The following is a 15,845-nucleotide window of genomic DNA, read 5'->3' as shown; positions in this document are numbered from 1 at the left end:
CTTTGCAAGCAATTAAGCAGCATCAAGAGTCAGGAAGTGATGGAGGAGATAAAGATGACAAGAAGAGGTTAGGAAATGAATGATTGGCATGAATGAGAGTTTAACATCCAATATTACCCCTTAAGCAACCTGCTTGAGAAGCCAAGTTTTTAGAGGATCTTATCAAGCTTTAATATAATTTCAGGCAGAGAAACCTGTACCATTGATAGAACTTGCCATTTACCAGGTACTCAATGACAGCAGGTAGATTCTGAAAAGTGGTGTGCCGTACGAATCTACTCATTGTGCATCTCCATTGCGAACGTCAAAGGGGATGTAGCTCAGTGGTAGAGCGCATGCTTTGCATGTATGAGGCCCTGGGTTCAATCCCCGGCATCTCCAGCTTTTCTTCTACAAACTGCTAAGGCCCCCTTCCGCTACTGGATCCCATACCGGAAGCGCCAATGTTTCCTGCTGCAGATGCTTAGTGAGGTGTCAACAATTCTGACTTTAATGCAAACTCTTATTGTTCGTGAAATGAAAGGTTCCACCTATTTTGTGGGAAAAAAATTGTCCCTTAGCCAAATGCGGATATACTGAAAAATTTTAAAAATGATCCGTAACATCACTTTCCAACTTAAACAGCTGCTAATTACCATTTTCTGCTGTAGGAGATAAAGGCCTGCTGAGGTACCACGACACTGCTGACAGCATTGGGGGATGTAGCTCAGAGGTAGAGCGCATGCTTCGCATGTATGAGGCCCCGGGTTCAATCCCTGGCATCTCCAGCTTTTCTTCTACAAACTGCAAAGTCCCCCTTGCGCTAATGTATCCCATACCGGAAGCGCCAATGTTTCCTGTTACAGATGCTTAGTGAGGTGTCAATATTTCTGACTTTCATGCAAACGCTATGCACCTTGGAATAGAGCCAATAAAATGCACTTCAGCCTCGTACACACTATGCAATTTCCCGCCAGATAGATGGGTCGAATAGATCAGGTCCGATCTGATTTCCGATCGTTTTTCTGATCGATTTGCATTGAAGTGATCAGAAAATCGATCGGAAATCCGATCGGATCTGTCGAAGATTATCTATCGACCCATCTGTCTGATGGGAAATTGCATGGTGTGTACCAGACTTTTTCTTTTAGGCCACACAGGAGGATGATTTAAGATTCAATGCAGGATTTAATCCAGGCCTTTGCAAGCAATTAAGCAGCATCAAGAGTCAGGAAGTGATGGAGGAGATAAAGATGACAAGAAGAGGTTAGGAAATGAATGATTGGCATGAATGAGAGTTTAACATCCAATATTACCCCTTAAGCAACCTGCTTGAGAAGCCAAGTTTTTAGAGGATCTTATCAAGCTTTAATATAATTTCAGGCAGAGAAACCTGTACCATTGATAGAACTTGCCATTTACCAGGTACTCAATGACAGCAGGTAGATTCTGAAAAGTGGTGTGCCGTACGAATCTACTCATTGTGCATCTCCATAGCGAACTTCAAAGGGGATGTAGCTCAGTGGTAGAGCGCATGCTTTGCATGTATGAGGCCCCGGGTTCAATCCCTGGCATCTCCAGCTTTTCTTCTACAAACTGCTAAGGCCCCCTTCCGCTACTGGATCCCATACCGGAAGCGCCAATGTTTCCTGCTGCAGATGCTTAGTGAGGTGTCAACAATTCTGACTTTAATGCAAACTCTTATTGTTCGTGAAATGAAAGGTTCCACCTATTTTGTGGGAAAAAAATTGTCCCTTAGCCAAATGCGGATATACTGAAAAATTTTAAAAATGATCCGTAACATCACTTTCCAACTTAAACAGCTGCTAATTACCATTTTCTGCTGTAGGAGATAAAGGCCTGCTGAGGTACCACGACGCTGCTGACAGCATTGGGGGATGTAGCTCAGAGGTAGAGCGCATGCTTCGCATGTATGAGGCCCTGGGTTCAATCCCCGGCATCTCCAGCTTTTCTTCTACAAACTGCAAAGTCCCCCTTGCGCTAATGGATGCCATACCGGAAGCGCCAATGTTTCCTGTTACAGATGCTTAGTGAGGTGTCAATATTTCTGACTTTCATGCAAACGCTATGCACCTTTGAATAGAGCCAATAAAATGCACTTCAGCCTCGTACACACTATGCAATTTCCCGCCAGATAGATGGGTCGAATAGATCAGGTCCGATCTGATTGCCGATCGTTTTTCTGATCGATTTGCATTGAAGTGATCAGAAAATCGATCGGAAATCCGATCGGATCTGTCGAAGATTATCTATCGACCCATCTGTCTGATGGGAAATTGCATGGTGTGTACCAGACTTTTTCTTTTAGGCCACACAGGAGGATGATTTAAGATTCAATGCAGGATTTAATCCAGGCCTTTGCAAGCAATTAAGCAGCATCAAGAGTCAGGAAGTGATGGAGGAGATAAAGATGACAAGAAGAGGTTAGGAAATGAATGATTGGCATGAATGAGAGTTTAACATCCAATATTACCCCTTAAGCAACCTGCTTGAGAAGCCAAGTTTTTAGAGGATCTTATCAAGCTTTAATATAATTTCAGGCAGAGAAACCTGTACCATTGATAGAACTTGCCATTTACCAGGTACTCAATGACAGCAGGTAGATTCTGAAAAGTGGTGTGCCGTACGAATCTACTCATTGTGCATCTCCATAGCGAACGTCAAAGGGGATGTAGCTCAGTGGTAGAGCGCATGCTTTGCATGTATGAGGCCCCGGGTTCAATCCCCGGCATCTCCAGCTTTTCTTCTACTAACTGCTAAGGCCCCCTTCCGCTGCTGGATCCCATACCGGAAGCGCCAATGTTTCCTGCTGCAGATGCTTAGTGAGGTGTCAACAATTCTGACTTTAATGCAAACTCTTATTGTTCGTGAAATGAAAGGTTCCACCTATTTTGTGGGAAAAAAAATTGTCCCTTAGCCAAATGCGGATATACTGAAAAATTTTAAAAATGATCCGTAACATCACTTTCCAACTTAAACAACTGCTAATTACCATTTTCTGCTGTAGGAGATAAAGGCCTGCTGAGGTACCACGACACTGCTGACAGCATTGGGGGATGTAGCTCAGAGGTAGAGCGCATGCTTCGCATGTATGAGGCCCCGGGTTCAATCCCTGGCATCTCCAGCTTTTCTTCTACAAACTGCAAAGTCCCCCTTGCGCTAATGGATCCCATACCGGAAGCGCCAATGTTTCCTGTTACAGATGCTTAGTGAGGTGTCAATATTTCTGACTTTCATGCAAACGCTATGCACCTTGGAATAGAGCCAATAAAATGCACTTCAGCCTCGTACACACTATGCAATTTCCCGCCAGATAGATGGGTCGAATAGATCAGGTCCGATCTGATTTCCGATCGTTTTTCTGATCGATTTGCATTGAAGTGATCAGAAAATCGATCGGAAATCCGATCGAATCTGTCGAAGATTATCTATCGACCCATCTGTCTGATGGGAAATTGCATGGTGTGTACCAGACTTTTTCTTTTAGGCCACACAGGAGGATGATTTAAGATTCAATGCAGGATTTAATCCAGGCCTTTGCAAGCAATTAAGCAGCATCAAGAGTCAGGAAATGATGGAGGAGATAAAGATGACAAGAAGAGGTTAGGAAATGAATGATTGGCATGAATGAGAGTTTAACATCCAATATTACCCCTTAAGCAACCTCCTTGAGAAGCCAAGTTTTTAGAGGATCTTATCAAGCTTTAATATAATTTCAGGCAGAGAAACCTGTACCATTGATAGAACTTGCCATTTACCAGGTACTCAATGACAGCAGGTAGATTCTGAAAAGTGGTGTGCCGTACGAATCTACTCATTGTGCATCTCCAAAGCGAACGTCAAAGGGGATGTAGCTCAGTGGTAGAGCGCATGCTTTGCATGTATGAGGCCCCGGGTTCAATCCCTGGCATCTCCAGCTTTTCTTCTACAAACTGCTAAGGCCCCCTTCCGCTACTGGATCCCATACCGGAAGCGCCAATGTTTCCTGCTGCAGATGCTTAGTGAGGTGTCAACAATTCTGACTTTAATGCAAACTCTTATTGTTCGTGAAATGAAAGGTTCCACCTATTTTGTGGGAAAAAAATTGTCCCTTAGCCAAATGCGGATATACTGAAAAATTTTAAAAATGATCCGTAACATCACTTTCCAACTTAAACAGCTGCTAATTACCATTTTCTGCTGTAGGAGATAAAGGCCTGCTGAGGTACCACGACACTGCTGACAGCATTGGGGGATGTAGCTCAGAGGTAGAGCGCATGCTTCGCATGTATGAGGCCCCGGGTTCAATCCCTGGCATCTCCAGCTTTTCTTCTACAAACTGCAAAGTCCCCCTTGCGCTAATGGATCCCATACCGGAAGCGCCAATGTTTCCTGTTACAGATGCTTAGTGAGGTGTCAATATTTCTGACTTTCATGCAAACGCTATGCACCTTGGAATAGAGCCAATAAAATGCACTTCAGCCTCGTACACACTATGCAATTTCCCGCCAGATAGATGGGTCGAATAGATCAGGTCCGATCTGATTTCCGATCGTTTTTCTGATCGATTTGCATTGAAGTGATCAGAAAATCGATCGGAAATCCGATCGGATCTGTCGAAGATTATCTATCGACCCATCTGTCTGATGGGAAATTGCATGGTGTGTACCAGACTTTTTCTTTTAGGCCACACAGGAGGATGATTTAAGATTCAATGCAGGATTTAATCCAGGCCTTTGCAAGCAATTAAGCAGCATCAAGAGTCAGGAAGTGATGGAGGAGATAAAGATGACAAGAAGAGGTTAGGAAATGAATGATTGGCATGAATGAGAGTTTAACATCCAATATTACCCCTTAAGCAACCTGCTTGAGAAGCCAAGTTTTTAGAGGATCTTATCAAGCTTTAATATAATTTCAGGCAGAGAAACCTGTACCATTGATAGAACTTGCCATTTACCAGGTACTCAATGACAGCAGGTAGATTCTGAAAAGTGGTGTGCCGTACGAATCTACTCATTGTGCATCTCCATAGCGAACGTCAAAGGGGATGTAGCTCAGTGGTAGAGCGCATGCTTTGCATGTATGAGGCCCCGGGTTCAATCCCTGGCATCTCCAGCTTTTCTTCTACAAACTGCTAAGGCCCCCTTCCGCTACTGGATCCCATACCGGAAGCGCCAATGTTTCCTGCTGCAGATGCTTAGTGAGGTGTCAACAATTCTGACTTTAATGCAAACTCTTATTGTTCGTGAAATGAAAGGTTCCACCTATTTTGTGGGAAAAAAATTGTCCCTTAGCCAAATGCGGATATACTGAAAAATTTTAAAAATGATCCGTAACATCACTTTCCAACTTAAACAGCTGCTAATTACCATTTTCTGCTGTAGGAGATAAAGGCCTGCTGAGGTACCACGACGCTGCTGACAGCATTGGGGGATGTAGCTCAGAGGTAGAGCGCATGCTTCGCATGTATGAGGCCCTGGGTTCAATCCCCGGCATCTCCAGCTTTTCTTCTACAAACTGCAAAGTCCCCCTTGCGCTAATGGATGCCATACCGGAAGCGCCAATGTTTCCTGTTACAGATGCTTAGTGAGGTGTCAATATTTCTGACTTTCATGCAAACGCTATGCACCTTTGAATAGAGCCAATAAAATGCACTTCAGCCTCGTACACACTATGCAATTTCCCGCCAGATAGATGGGTCGAATAGATCAGGTCCGATCTGATTGCCGATCGTTTTTCTGATCGATTTGCATTGAAGTGATCAGAAAATCGATCGGAAATCCGATCGGATCTGTCGAAGATTATCTATCGACCCATCTGTCTGATGGGAAATTGCATGGTGTGTACCAGACTTTTTCTTTTAGGCCACACAGGAGGATGATTTAAGATTCAATGCAGGATTTAATCCAGGCCTTTGCAAGCAATTAAGCAGCATCAAGAGTCAGGAAGTGATGGAGGAGATAAAGATGACAAGAAGAGGTTAGGAAATGAATGATTGGCATGAATGAGAGTTTAACATCCAATATTACCCCTTAAGCAACCTGCTTGAGAAGCCAAGTTTTTAGAGGATCTTATCAAGCTTTAATATAATTTCAGGCAGAGAAACCTGTACCATTGATAGAACTTGCCATTTACCAGGTACTCAATGACAGCAGGTAGATTCTGAAAAGTGGTGTGCCGTACGAATCTACTCATTGTGCATCTCCATAGCGAACGTCAAAGGGGATGTAGCTCAGTGGTAGAGCGCATGCTTTGCATGTATGAGGCCCCGGGTTCAATCCCCGGCATCTCCAGCTTTTCTTCTACTAACTGCTAAGGCCCCCTTCCGCTGCTGGATCCCATACCGGAAGCGCCAATGTTTCCTGCTGCAGATGCTTAGTGAGGTGTCAACAATTCTGACTTTAATGCAAACTCTTATTGTTCGTGAAATGAAAGGTTCCACCTATTTTGTGGGAAAAAAATTGTCCCTTAGCCAAATGCGGATATACTGAAAAATTTTAAAAATGATCCGTAACATCACTTTCCAACTTAAACAGCTGCTAATTACCATTTTCTGCTGTAGGAGATAAAGGCCTGCTGAGGTACCACGACACTGCTGACAGCATTGGGGGATGTAGCTCAGAGGTAGAGCGCATGCTTCGCATGTATGAGGCCCCGGGTTCAATCCCTGGCATCTCCAGCTTTTCTTCTACAAACTGCAAAGTCCCCCTTGCGCTAATGTATCCCATACCGGAAGCGCCAATGTTTCCTGTTACAGATGCTTAGTGAGGTGTCAATATTTCTGACTTTCATGCAAACGCTATGCACCTTGGAATAGAGCCAATAAAATGCACTTCAGCCTCGTACACACTATGCAATTTCCCGCCAGATAGATGGGTCGAATAGATCAGGTCCGATCTGATTTCCGATCGTTTTTCTGATCGATTTGCATTGAAGTGATCAGAAAATCGATCGGAAATCCGATCGGATCTGTCGAAGATTATCTATCGACCCATCTGTCTGATGGGAAATTGCATGGTGTGTACCAGACTTTTTCTTTTAGGCCACACAGGAGGATGATTTAAGATTCAATGCAGGATTTAATCCAGGCCTTTGCAAGCAATTAAGCAGCATCAAGAGTCAGGAAGTGATGGAGGAGATAAAGATGACAAGAAGAGGTTAGGAAATGAATGATTGGCATGAATGAGAGTTTAACATCCAATATTACCCCTTAAGCAACCTGCTTGAGAAGCCAAGTTTTTAGAGGATCTTATCAAGCTTTAATATAATTTCAGGCAGAGAAACCTGTACCATTGATAGAACTTGCCATTTACCAGGTACTCAATGACAGCAGGTAGATTCTGAAAAGTGGTGTGCCGTACGAATCTACTCATTGTGCATCTCCATAGCGAACTTCAAAGGGGATGTAGCTCAGTGGTAGAGCGCATGCTTTGCATGTATGAGGCCCCGGGTTCAATCCCTGGCATCTCCAGCTTTTCTTCTACAAACTGCTAAGGCCCCCTTCCGCTACTGGATCCCATACCGGAAGCGCCAATGTTTCCTGCTGCAGATGCTTAGTGAGGTGTCAACAATTCTGACTTTAATGCAAACTCTTATTGTTCGTGAAATGAAAGGTTCCACCTATTTTGTGGGAAAAAAATTGTCCCTTAGCCAAATGCGGATATACTGAAAAATTTTAAAAATGATCCGTAACATCACTTTCCAACTTAAACAGCTGCTAATTACCATTTTCTGCTGTAGGAGATAAAGGCCTGCTGAGGTACCACGACGCTGCTGACAGCATTGGGGGATGTAGCTCAGAGGTAGAGCGCATGCTTCGCATGTATGAGGCCCTGGGTTCAATCCCCGGCATCTCCAGCTTTTCTTCTACAAACTGCAAAGTCCCCCTTGCGCTAATGGATGCCATACCGGAAGCGCCAATGTTTCCTGTTACAGATGCTTAGTGAGGTGTCAATATTTCTGACTTTCATGCAAACGCTATGCACCTTTGAATAGAGCCAATAAAATGCACTTCAGCCTCGTACACACTATGCAATTTCCCGCCAGATAGATGGGTCGAATAGATCAGGTCCGATCTGATTGCCGATCGTTTTTCTGATCGATTTGCATTGAAGTGATCAGAAAATCGATCGGAAATCCGATCGGATCTGTCGAAGATTATCTATCGACCCATCTGTCTGATGGGAAATTGCATGGTGTGTACCAGACTTTTTCTTTTAGGCCACACAGGAGGATGATTTAAGATTCAATGCAGGATTTAATCCAGGCCTTTGCAAGCAATTAAGCAGCATCAAGAGTCAGGAAGTGATGGAGGAGATAAAGATGACAAGAAGAGGTTAGGAAATGAATGATTGGCATGAATGAGAGTTTAACATCCAATATTACCCCTTAAGCAACCTGCTTGAGAAGCCAAGTTTTTAGAGGATCTTATCAAGCTTTAATATAATTTCAGGCAGAGAAACCTGTACCATTGATAGAACTTGCCATTTACCAGGTACTCAATGACAGCAGGTAGATTCTGAAAAGTGGTGTGCCGTACGAATCTACTCATTGTGCATCTCCATAGCGAACGTCAAAGGGGATGTAGCTCAGTGGTAGAGCGCATGCTTTGCATGTATGAGGCCCCGGGTTCAATCCCCGGCATCTCCAGCTTTTCTTCTACTAACTGCTAAGGCCCCCTTCCGCTGCTGGATCCCATACCGGAAGCGCCAATGTTTCCTGCTGCAGATGCTTAGTGAGGTGTCAACAATTCTGACTTTAATGCAAACTCTTATTGTTCGTGAAATGAAAGGTTCCACCTATTTTGTGGGAAAAAAAATTGTCCCTTAGCCAAATGCGGATATACTGAAAAATTTTAAAAATGATCCGTAACATCACTTTCCAACTTAAACAACTGCTAATTACCATTTTCTGCTGTAGGAGATAAAGGCCTGCTGAGGTACCACGACACTGCTGACAGCATTGGGGGATGTAGCTCAGAGGTAGAGCGCATGCTTCGCATGTATGAGGCCCCGGGTTCAATCCCTGGCATCTCCAGCTTTTCTTCTACAAACTGCAAAGTCCCCCTTGCGCTAATGGATCCCATACCGGAAGCGCCAATGTTTCCTGTTACAGATGCTTAGTGAGGTGTCAATATTTCTGACTTTCATGCAAACGCTATGCACCTTGGAATAGAGCCAATAAAATGCACTTCAGCCTCGTACACACTATGCAATTTCCCGCCAGATAGATGGGTCGAATAGATCAGGTCCGATCTGATTTCCGATCGTTTTTCTGATCGATTTGCATTGAAGTGATCAGAAAATCGATCGGAAATCCGATCGAATCTGTCGAAGATTATCTATCGACCCATCTGTCTGATGGGAAATTGCATGGTGTGTACCAGACTTTTTCTTTTAGGCCACACAGGAGGATGATTTAAGATTCAATGCAGGATTTAATCCAGGCCTTTGCAAGCAATTAAGCAGCATCAAGAGTCAGGAAATGATGGAGGAGATAAAGATGACAAGAAGAGGTTAGGAAATGAATGATTGGCATGAATGAGAGTTTAACATCCAATATTACCCCTTAAGCAACCTCCTTGAGAAGCCAAGTTTTTAGAGGATCTTATCAAGCTTTAATATAATTTCAGGCAGAGAAACCTGTACCATTGATAGAACTTGCCATTTACCAGGTACTCAATGACAGCAGGTAGATTCTGAAAAGTGGTGTGCCGTACGAATCTACTCATTGTGCATCTCCAAAGCGAACGTCAAAGGGGATGTAGCTCAGTGGTAGAGCGCATGCTTTGCATGTATGAGGCCCCGGGTTCAATCCCTGGCATCTCCAGCTTTTCTTCTACAAACTGCTAAGGCCCCCTTCCGCTACTGGATCCCATACCGGAAGCGCCAATGTTTCCTGCTGCAGATGCTTAGTGAGGTGTCAACAATTCTGACTTTAATGCAAACTCTTATTGTTCGTGAAATGAAAGGTTCCACCTATTTTGTGGGAAAAAAATTGTCCCTTAGCCAAATGCGGATATACTGAAAAATTTTAAAAATGATCCGTAACATCACTTTCCAACTTAAACAGCTGCTAATTACCATTTTCTGCTGTAGGAGATAAAGGCCTGCTGAGGTACCACGACACTGCTGACAGCATTGGGGGATGTAGCTCAGAGGTAGAGCGCATGCTTCGCATGTATGAGGCCCCGGGTTCAATCCCTGGCATCTCCAGCTTTTCTTCTACAAACTGCAAAGTCCCCCTTGCGCTAATGGATCCCATACCGGAAGCGCCAATGTTTCCTGTTACAGATGCTTAGTGAGGTGTCAATATTTCTGACTTTCATGCAAACGCTATGCACCTTGGAATAGAGCCAATAAAATGCACTTCAGCCTCGTACACACTATGCAATTTCCCGCCAGATAGATGGGTCGAATAGATCAGGTCCGATCTGATTTCCGATCGTTTTTCTGATCGATTTGCATTGAAGTGATCAGAAAATCGATCGGAAATCCGATCGGATCTGTCGAAGATTATCTATCGACCCATCTGTCTGATGGGAAATTGCATGGTGTGTACCAGACTTTTTCTTTTAGGCCACACAGGAGGATGATTTAAGATTCAATGCAGGATTTAATCCAGGCCTTTGCAAGCAATTAAGCAGCATCAAGAGTCAGGAAGTGATGGAGGAGATAAAGATGACAAGAAGAGGTTAGGAAATGAATGATTGGCATGAATGAGAGTTTAACATCCAATATTACCCCTTAAGCAACCTGCTTGAGAAGCCAAGTTTTTAGAGGATCTTATCAAGCTTTAATATAATTTCAGGCAGAGAAACCTGTACCATTGATAGAACTTGCCATTTACCAGGTACTCAATGACAGCAGGTAGATTCTGAAAAGTGGTGTGCCGTACGAATCTACTCATTGTGCATCTCCATAGCGAACGTCAAAGGGGATGTAGCTCAGTGGTAGAGCGCATGCTTTGCATGTATGAGGCCCCGGGTTCAATCCCTGGCATCTCCAGCTTTTCTTCTACAAACTGCTAAGGCCCCCTTCCGCTACTGGATCCCATACCGGAAGCGCCAATGTTTCCTGCTGCAGATGCTTAGTGAGGTGTCAACAATTCTGACTTTAATGCAAACTCTTATTGTTCGTGAAATGAAAGGTTCCACCTATTTTGTGGGAAAAAAATTGTCCCTTAGCCAAATGCGGATATACTGAAAAATTTTAAAAATGATCCGTAACATCACTTTCCAACTTAAACAGCTGCTAATTACCATTTTCTGCTGTAGGAGATAAAGGCCTGCTGAGGTACCACGACGCTGCTGACAGCATTGGGGGATGTAGCTCAGAGGTAGAGCGCATGCTTCGCATGTATGAGGCCCTGGGTTCAATCCCCGGCATCTCCAGCTTTTCTTCTACAAACTGCAAAGTCCCCCTTGCGCTAATGGATGCCATACCGGAAGCGCCAATGTTTCCTGTTACAGATGCTTAGTGAGGTGTCAATATTTCTGACTTTCATGCAAACGCTATGCACCTTTGAATAGAGCCAATAAAATGCACTTCAGCCTCGTACACACTATGCAATTTCCCGCCAGATAGATGGGTCGAATAGATCAGGTCCGATCTGATTGCCGATCGTTTTTCTGATCGATTTGCATTGAAGTGATCAGAAAATCGATCGGAAATCCGATCGGATCTGTCGAAGATTATCTATCGACCCATCTGTCTGATGGGAAATTGCATGGTGTGTACCAGACTTTTTCTTTTAGGCCACACAGGAGGATGATTTAAGATTCAATGCAGGATTTAATCCAGGCCTTTGCAAGCAATTAAGCAGCATCAAGAGTCAGGAAGTGATGGAGGAGATAAAGATGACAAGAAGAGGTTAGGAAATGAATGATTGGCATGAATGAGAGTTTAACATCCAATATTACCCCTTAAGCAACCTGCTTGAGAAGCCAAGTTTTTAGAGGATCTTATCAAGCTTTAATATAATTTCAGGCAGAGAAACCTGTACCATTGATAGAACTTGCCATTTACCAGGTACTCAATGACAGCAGGTAGATTCTGAAAAGTGGTGTGCCGTACGAATCTACTCATTGTGCATCTCCATAGCGAACGTCAAAGGGGATGTAGCTCAGTGGTAGAGCGCATGCTTTGCATGTATGAGGCCCCGGGTTCAATCCCCGGCATCTCCAGCTTTTCTTCTACTAACTGCTAAGGCCCCCTTCCGCTGCTGGATCCCATACCGGAAGCGCCAATGTTTCCTGCTGCAGATGCTTAGTGAGGTGTCAACAATTCTGACTTTAATGCAAACTCTTATTGTTCGTGAAATGAAAGGTTCCACCTATTTTGTGGGAAAAAAAATTGTCCCTTAGCCAAATGCGGATATACTGAAAAATTTTAAAAATGATCCGTAACATCACTTTCCAACTTAAACAACTGCTAATTACCATTTTCTGCTGTAGGAGATAAAGGCCTGCTGAGGTACCACGACACTGCTGACAGCATTGGGGGATGTAGCTCAGAGGTAGAGCGCATGCTTCGCATGTATGAGGCCCCGGGTTCAATCCCTGGCATCTCCAGCTTTTCTTCTACAAACTGCAAAGTCCCCCTTGCGCTAATGGATCCCATACCGGAAGCGCCAATGTTTCCTGTTACAGATGCTTAGTGAGGTGTCAATATTTCTGACTTTCATGCAAACGCTATGCACCTTGGAATAGAGCCAATAAAATGCACTTCAGCCTCGTACACACTATGCAATTTCCCGCCAGATAGATGGGTCGAATAGATCAGGTCCGATCTGATTTCCGATCGTTTTTCTGATCGATTTGCATTGAAGTGATCAGAAAATCGATCGGAAATCCGATCGAATCTGTCGAAGATTATCTATCGACCCATCTGTCTGATGGGAAATTGCATGGTGTGTACCAGACTTTTTCTTTTAGGCCACACAGGAGGATGATTTAAGATTCAATGCAGGATTTAATCCAGGCCTTTGCAAGCAATTAAGCAGCATCAAGAGTCAGGAAATGATGGAGGAGATAAAGATGACAAGAAGAGGTTAGGAAATGAATGATTGGCATGAATGAGAGTTTAACATCCAATATTACCCCTTAAGCAACCTCCTTGAGAAGCCAAGTTTTTAGAGGATCTTATCAAGCTTTAATATAATTTCAGGCAGAGAAACCTGTACCATTGATAGAACTTGCCATTTACCAGGTACTCAATGACAGCAGGTAGATTCTGAAAAGTGGTGTGCCGTACGAATCTACTCATTGTGCATCTCCAAAGCGAACGTCAAAGGGGATGTAGCTCAGTGGTAGAGCGCATGCTTTGCATGTATGAGGCCCCGGGTTCAATCCCTGGCATCTCCAGCTTTTCTTCTACAAACTGCTAAGGCCCTCTTCCGCTACTGGATCCCATACCGGAAGCGCCAATGTTTCCTGCTGCAGATGCTTAGTGAGGTGTCAACAATTCTGACTTTAATGCAAACTCTTATTGTTCGTGAAATGAAAGGTTCCACCTATTTTGTGGGAAAAAAATTGTCCCTTAGCCAAATGCGGATATACTGAAAAATTTTAAAAATGATCCGTAACATCACTTTCCAACTTAAACAGCTGCTAATTACCATTTTCTGCTGTAGGAGATAAAGGCCTGCTGAGGTACCACGACACTGCTGACAGCATTGGGGGATGTAGCTCAGAGGTAGAGCGCATGCTTCGCATGTATGAGGCCCTGGGTTCAATCCCCGGCATCTCCAGCTTTTCTTCTACAAACTGCAAAGTCCCCTTGCGCTAATGGATCCCATACCGGAAGCGCCAATGTTTCCTGTTACAGATGCTTAGTGAGGTGTCAATATTTCTGACTTTCATGCAAACGCTATGCACCTTGGAATAGAGCCAATAACATGCACTTCAGCCTCGTACACACTATGCAATTTCCCGCCAGATAGATGGGTCGAATAGATCAGGTCCGATCTGATTTCCGATCGTTTTTCTGATCGATTTGCATTGAAGTGATCAGAAAATCGATCGGAAATCCGATCGAATCTGTCGAAGATTATCTATCGACCCATCTGTCTGATGGGAAATTGCATGGTGTGTACCAGACTTTTTCTTTTAGGCCACACAGGAGGATGATTTAAGATTCAATGCAGGATTTAATCCAGGCCTTTGCAAGCAATTAAGCAGCATCAAGAGTCAGGAAGTGATGGAGGAGATAAAGATGACAAGAAGAGGTTAGGAAATGAATGATTGGCATGAATGAGAGTTTAACATCCAATATTACCCCTTAAGCAACCTCCTTGAGAAGCCAAGTTTTTAGAGGATCTTATCAAGCTTTAATATAATTTCAGGCAGAGAAACCTGTACCATTGATAGAACTTGCCATTTACCAGGTACTCAATGACAGCAGGTAGATTCTGAAAAGTGGTGTGCCGTACGAATCTACTCATTGTGCATCTCCAAAGCGAACGTCAAAGGGGATGTAGCTCAGTGGTAGAGCGCATGCTTTGCATGTATGAGGCCCCGGGTTCAATCCCCGGCATCTCCAGCTTTTCTTCTACAAACTGCTAAGGCCCCCTTCCGCTACTGGATCCCATACCGGAAGCGCCAATGTTTCCTGCTGCAGATGCTTAGTGAGGTGTCAACAATTCTGACTTTAATGCAAACTCTTATTGTTCGTGAAATGAAAGGTTCCACCTATTTTGTGGGAAAAAAATTGTCCCTTAGCCAAATGCGGATATACTGAAAAATTTTAAAAATGATCCGTAACATCACTTTCCAACTTAAACAGCTGCTAATTACCATTTTCTGCTGTAGGAGATAAAGGCCTGCTGAGGTACCACGACGCTGCTGACAGCATTGGGGGATGTAGCTCAGAGGTAGAGCGCATGCTTCGCATGTATGAGGCCCCGGGTTCAATCCCCGGCATCTCCAGCTTTTCTTCTACAAACTGCAAAGTCCCCCTTGCGCTAATGGATGCCATACCGGAAGCGCCAGTGTTTCCTGTTACAGATGCTTAGTGAGGTGTCAATATTTCTGACTTTCATGCAAACGCTATGCACCTTGGAATAGAGCCAATAAAATGCACTTCAGCCTCGTACACACTATGCAATTTCCCGCCAGATAGATGGGTCGAATAGATCAGGTCCGATCTGATTGCCGATCGTTTTTCTGATCGATTTGCATTGAAGTGATCAGAAAATCGATCGGAAATCCGATCGGATCTGTCGAAGATTATCTATCGACCCATCTGTCTGATGGGAAATTGCATGGTGTGTACCAGACTTTTTCTTTTAGGCCACACAGGAGGATGATTTAAGATTCAATGCAGGATTTAATCCAGGCCTTTGCAAGCAATTAAGCAGCATCAAGAGTCAGGAAGTGATGGAGGAGATAAAGATGACAAGAAGAGGTTAGGAAATGAATGATTGGCATGAATGAGAGTTTAACATCCAATATTACCCCTTAAGCAACCTGCTTCAGAAGCCAAGTTTTTAGAGGATCTTATCAAGCTTTAATATAATTTCAGGCAGAGAAACCTGTACCATTGATAGAACTTGCCATTTACCAGGTACTCAATGACAGCAGGTAGATTCTGAAAAGTGGTGTGCCGTACGAATCTACTCATTGTGCATCTCCATAGCGAACGTCAAAGGGGATGTAGCTCAGTGGTAGAGCGCATGCTTTGCATGTATGAGGCCCCGGGTTCAATCCCCGGCATCTCCAGCTTTTCTTCTACAAACTGCTAAGGCCCCCTTCCGCTACTGGATCCCATACCGGAAGCGCCAATGTTTCCTGCTGCAGATGCTTAGTGAGGTGTCAACAATTCTGACTTTAATGCAAACTCTTATTGTTCGTGAAATAAAAGGTTCCA

The 15,845-nt window shown here is 43.9% G+C and overlaps 27 non-coding genes across 27 annotated transcripts; all 27 read left to right on the top strand.

The window, feature by feature from the left end:
• The first annotated feature begins 309 nt into the window (after window positions 1-309).
• Window positions 310-381, top strand: TRNAA-UGC (transfer RNA alanine (anticodon UGC)). Its single transcript has one exon. It is a non-coding gene; the product is annotated as a tRNA-Ala (tRNA).
• Window positions 382-695: 314 nt separating this feature from the next.
• Window positions 696-767, top strand: TRNAA-CGC (transfer RNA alanine (anticodon CGC)). The gene has a single exon. It is a non-coding gene; the product is annotated as a tRNA-Ala (tRNA).
• Window positions 768-1,487: 720 nt separating this feature from the next.
• TRNAA-UGC (transfer RNA alanine (anticodon UGC)) lies at window positions 1,488-1,559 on the top strand. Its single transcript has one exon. It is a non-coding gene; the product is annotated as a tRNA-Ala (tRNA).
• Window positions 1,560-1,873: 314 nt separating this feature from the next.
• Window positions 1,874-1,945, top strand: TRNAA-CGC (transfer RNA alanine (anticodon CGC)). The gene has a single exon. It is a non-coding gene; the product is annotated as a tRNA-Ala (tRNA).
• Window positions 1,946-2,665: 720 nt separating this feature from the next.
• TRNAA-UGC (transfer RNA alanine (anticodon UGC)) lies at window positions 2,666-2,737 on the top strand. Its single transcript has one exon. It is a non-coding gene; the product is annotated as a tRNA-Ala (tRNA).
• A 315-nt stretch (window positions 2,738-3,052) lies between these two features.
• TRNAA-CGC (transfer RNA alanine (anticodon CGC)) lies at window positions 3,053-3,124 on the top strand. Its single transcript has one exon. It is a non-coding gene; the product is annotated as a tRNA-Ala (tRNA).
• Window positions 3,125-3,844: 720 nt separating this feature from the next.
• On the top strand, window positions 3,845-3,916 carry TRNAA-UGC (transfer RNA alanine (anticodon UGC)). Its single transcript has one exon. It is a non-coding gene; the product is annotated as a tRNA-Ala (tRNA).
• Window positions 3,917-4,230: 314 nt separating this feature from the next.
• Window positions 4,231-4,302, top strand: TRNAA-CGC (transfer RNA alanine (anticodon CGC)). Its single transcript has one exon. It is a non-coding gene; the product is annotated as a tRNA-Ala (tRNA).
• Window positions 4,303-5,022: 720 nt separating this feature from the next.
• TRNAA-UGC (transfer RNA alanine (anticodon UGC)) lies at window positions 5,023-5,094 on the top strand. Its single transcript has one exon. It is a non-coding gene; the product is annotated as a tRNA-Ala (tRNA).
• A 314-nt stretch (window positions 5,095-5,408) lies between these two features.
• Window positions 5,409-5,480, top strand: TRNAA-CGC (transfer RNA alanine (anticodon CGC)). The gene has a single exon. It is a non-coding gene; the product is annotated as a tRNA-Ala (tRNA).
• A 720-nt stretch (window positions 5,481-6,200) lies between these two features.
• TRNAA-UGC (transfer RNA alanine (anticodon UGC)) lies at window positions 6,201-6,272 on the top strand. The gene has a single exon. It is a non-coding gene; the product is annotated as a tRNA-Ala (tRNA).
• A 314-nt stretch (window positions 6,273-6,586) lies between these two features.
• TRNAA-CGC (transfer RNA alanine (anticodon CGC)) lies at window positions 6,587-6,658 on the top strand. Its single transcript has one exon. It is a non-coding gene; the product is annotated as a tRNA-Ala (tRNA).
• A 720-nt stretch (window positions 6,659-7,378) lies between these two features.
• On the top strand, window positions 7,379-7,450 carry TRNAA-UGC (transfer RNA alanine (anticodon UGC)). Its single transcript has one exon. It is a non-coding gene; the product is annotated as a tRNA-Ala (tRNA).
• A 314-nt stretch (window positions 7,451-7,764) lies between these two features.
• On the top strand, window positions 7,765-7,836 carry TRNAA-CGC (transfer RNA alanine (anticodon CGC)). The gene has a single exon. It is a non-coding gene; the product is annotated as a tRNA-Ala (tRNA).
• A 720-nt stretch (window positions 7,837-8,556) lies between these two features.
• TRNAA-UGC (transfer RNA alanine (anticodon UGC)) lies at window positions 8,557-8,628 on the top strand. The gene has a single exon. It is a non-coding gene; the product is annotated as a tRNA-Ala (tRNA).
• A 315-nt stretch (window positions 8,629-8,943) lies between these two features.
• On the top strand, window positions 8,944-9,015 carry TRNAA-CGC (transfer RNA alanine (anticodon CGC)). The gene has a single exon. It is a non-coding gene; the product is annotated as a tRNA-Ala (tRNA).
• A 720-nt stretch (window positions 9,016-9,735) lies between these two features.
• TRNAA-UGC (transfer RNA alanine (anticodon UGC)) lies at window positions 9,736-9,807 on the top strand. The gene has a single exon. It is a non-coding gene; the product is annotated as a tRNA-Ala (tRNA).
• Window positions 9,808-10,121: 314 nt separating this feature from the next.
• TRNAA-CGC (transfer RNA alanine (anticodon CGC)) lies at window positions 10,122-10,193 on the top strand. The gene has a single exon. It is a non-coding gene; the product is annotated as a tRNA-Ala (tRNA).
• Window positions 10,194-10,913: 720 nt separating this feature from the next.
• On the top strand, window positions 10,914-10,985 carry TRNAA-UGC (transfer RNA alanine (anticodon UGC)). The gene has a single exon. It is a non-coding gene; the product is annotated as a tRNA-Ala (tRNA).
• Window positions 10,986-11,299: 314 nt separating this feature from the next.
• Window positions 11,300-11,371, top strand: TRNAA-CGC (transfer RNA alanine (anticodon CGC)). Its single transcript has one exon. It is a non-coding gene; the product is annotated as a tRNA-Ala (tRNA).
• Window positions 11,372-12,091: 720 nt separating this feature from the next.
• On the top strand, window positions 12,092-12,163 carry TRNAA-UGC (transfer RNA alanine (anticodon UGC)). The gene has a single exon. It is a non-coding gene; the product is annotated as a tRNA-Ala (tRNA).
• A 315-nt stretch (window positions 12,164-12,478) lies between these two features.
• Window positions 12,479-12,550, top strand: TRNAA-CGC (transfer RNA alanine (anticodon CGC)). The gene has a single exon. It is a non-coding gene; the product is annotated as a tRNA-Ala (tRNA).
• A 720-nt stretch (window positions 12,551-13,270) lies between these two features.
• On the top strand, window positions 13,271-13,342 carry TRNAA-UGC (transfer RNA alanine (anticodon UGC)). The gene has a single exon. It is a non-coding gene; the product is annotated as a tRNA-Ala (tRNA).
• Window positions 13,343-13,656: 314 nt separating this feature from the next.
• On the top strand, window positions 13,657-13,728 carry TRNAA-CGC (transfer RNA alanine (anticodon CGC)). The gene has a single exon. It is a non-coding gene; the product is annotated as a tRNA-Ala (tRNA).
• A 719-nt stretch (window positions 13,729-14,447) lies between these two features.
• On the top strand, window positions 14,448-14,519 carry TRNAA-UGC (transfer RNA alanine (anticodon UGC)). The gene has a single exon. It is a non-coding gene; the product is annotated as a tRNA-Ala (tRNA).
• A 314-nt stretch (window positions 14,520-14,833) lies between these two features.
• Window positions 14,834-14,905, top strand: TRNAA-CGC (transfer RNA alanine (anticodon CGC)). The gene has a single exon. It is a non-coding gene; the product is annotated as a tRNA-Ala (tRNA).
• A 720-nt stretch (window positions 14,906-15,625) lies between these two features.
• Window positions 15,626-15,697, top strand: TRNAA-UGC (transfer RNA alanine (anticodon UGC)). Its single transcript has one exon. It is a non-coding gene; the product is annotated as a tRNA-Ala (tRNA).
• The last annotated feature ends 148 nt before the right edge of the window (window positions 15,698-15,845 follow it).

The sequence above is a fragment of the Hyperolius riggenbachi genome, chromosome 4, assembly GCF_040937935.1.
Source record: "Hyperolius riggenbachi isolate aHypRig1 chromosome 4, aHypRig1.pri, whole genome shotgun sequence".
Classification (NCBI taxonomy): Eukaryota; Metazoa; Chordata; class Amphibia; order Anura; family Hyperoliidae; genus Hyperolius; species Hyperolius riggenbachi.
The sequence above is the reverse complement of the archived record's forward strand: the minus strand, read 5'-3'. Positions and strand labels throughout refer to the sequence as shown.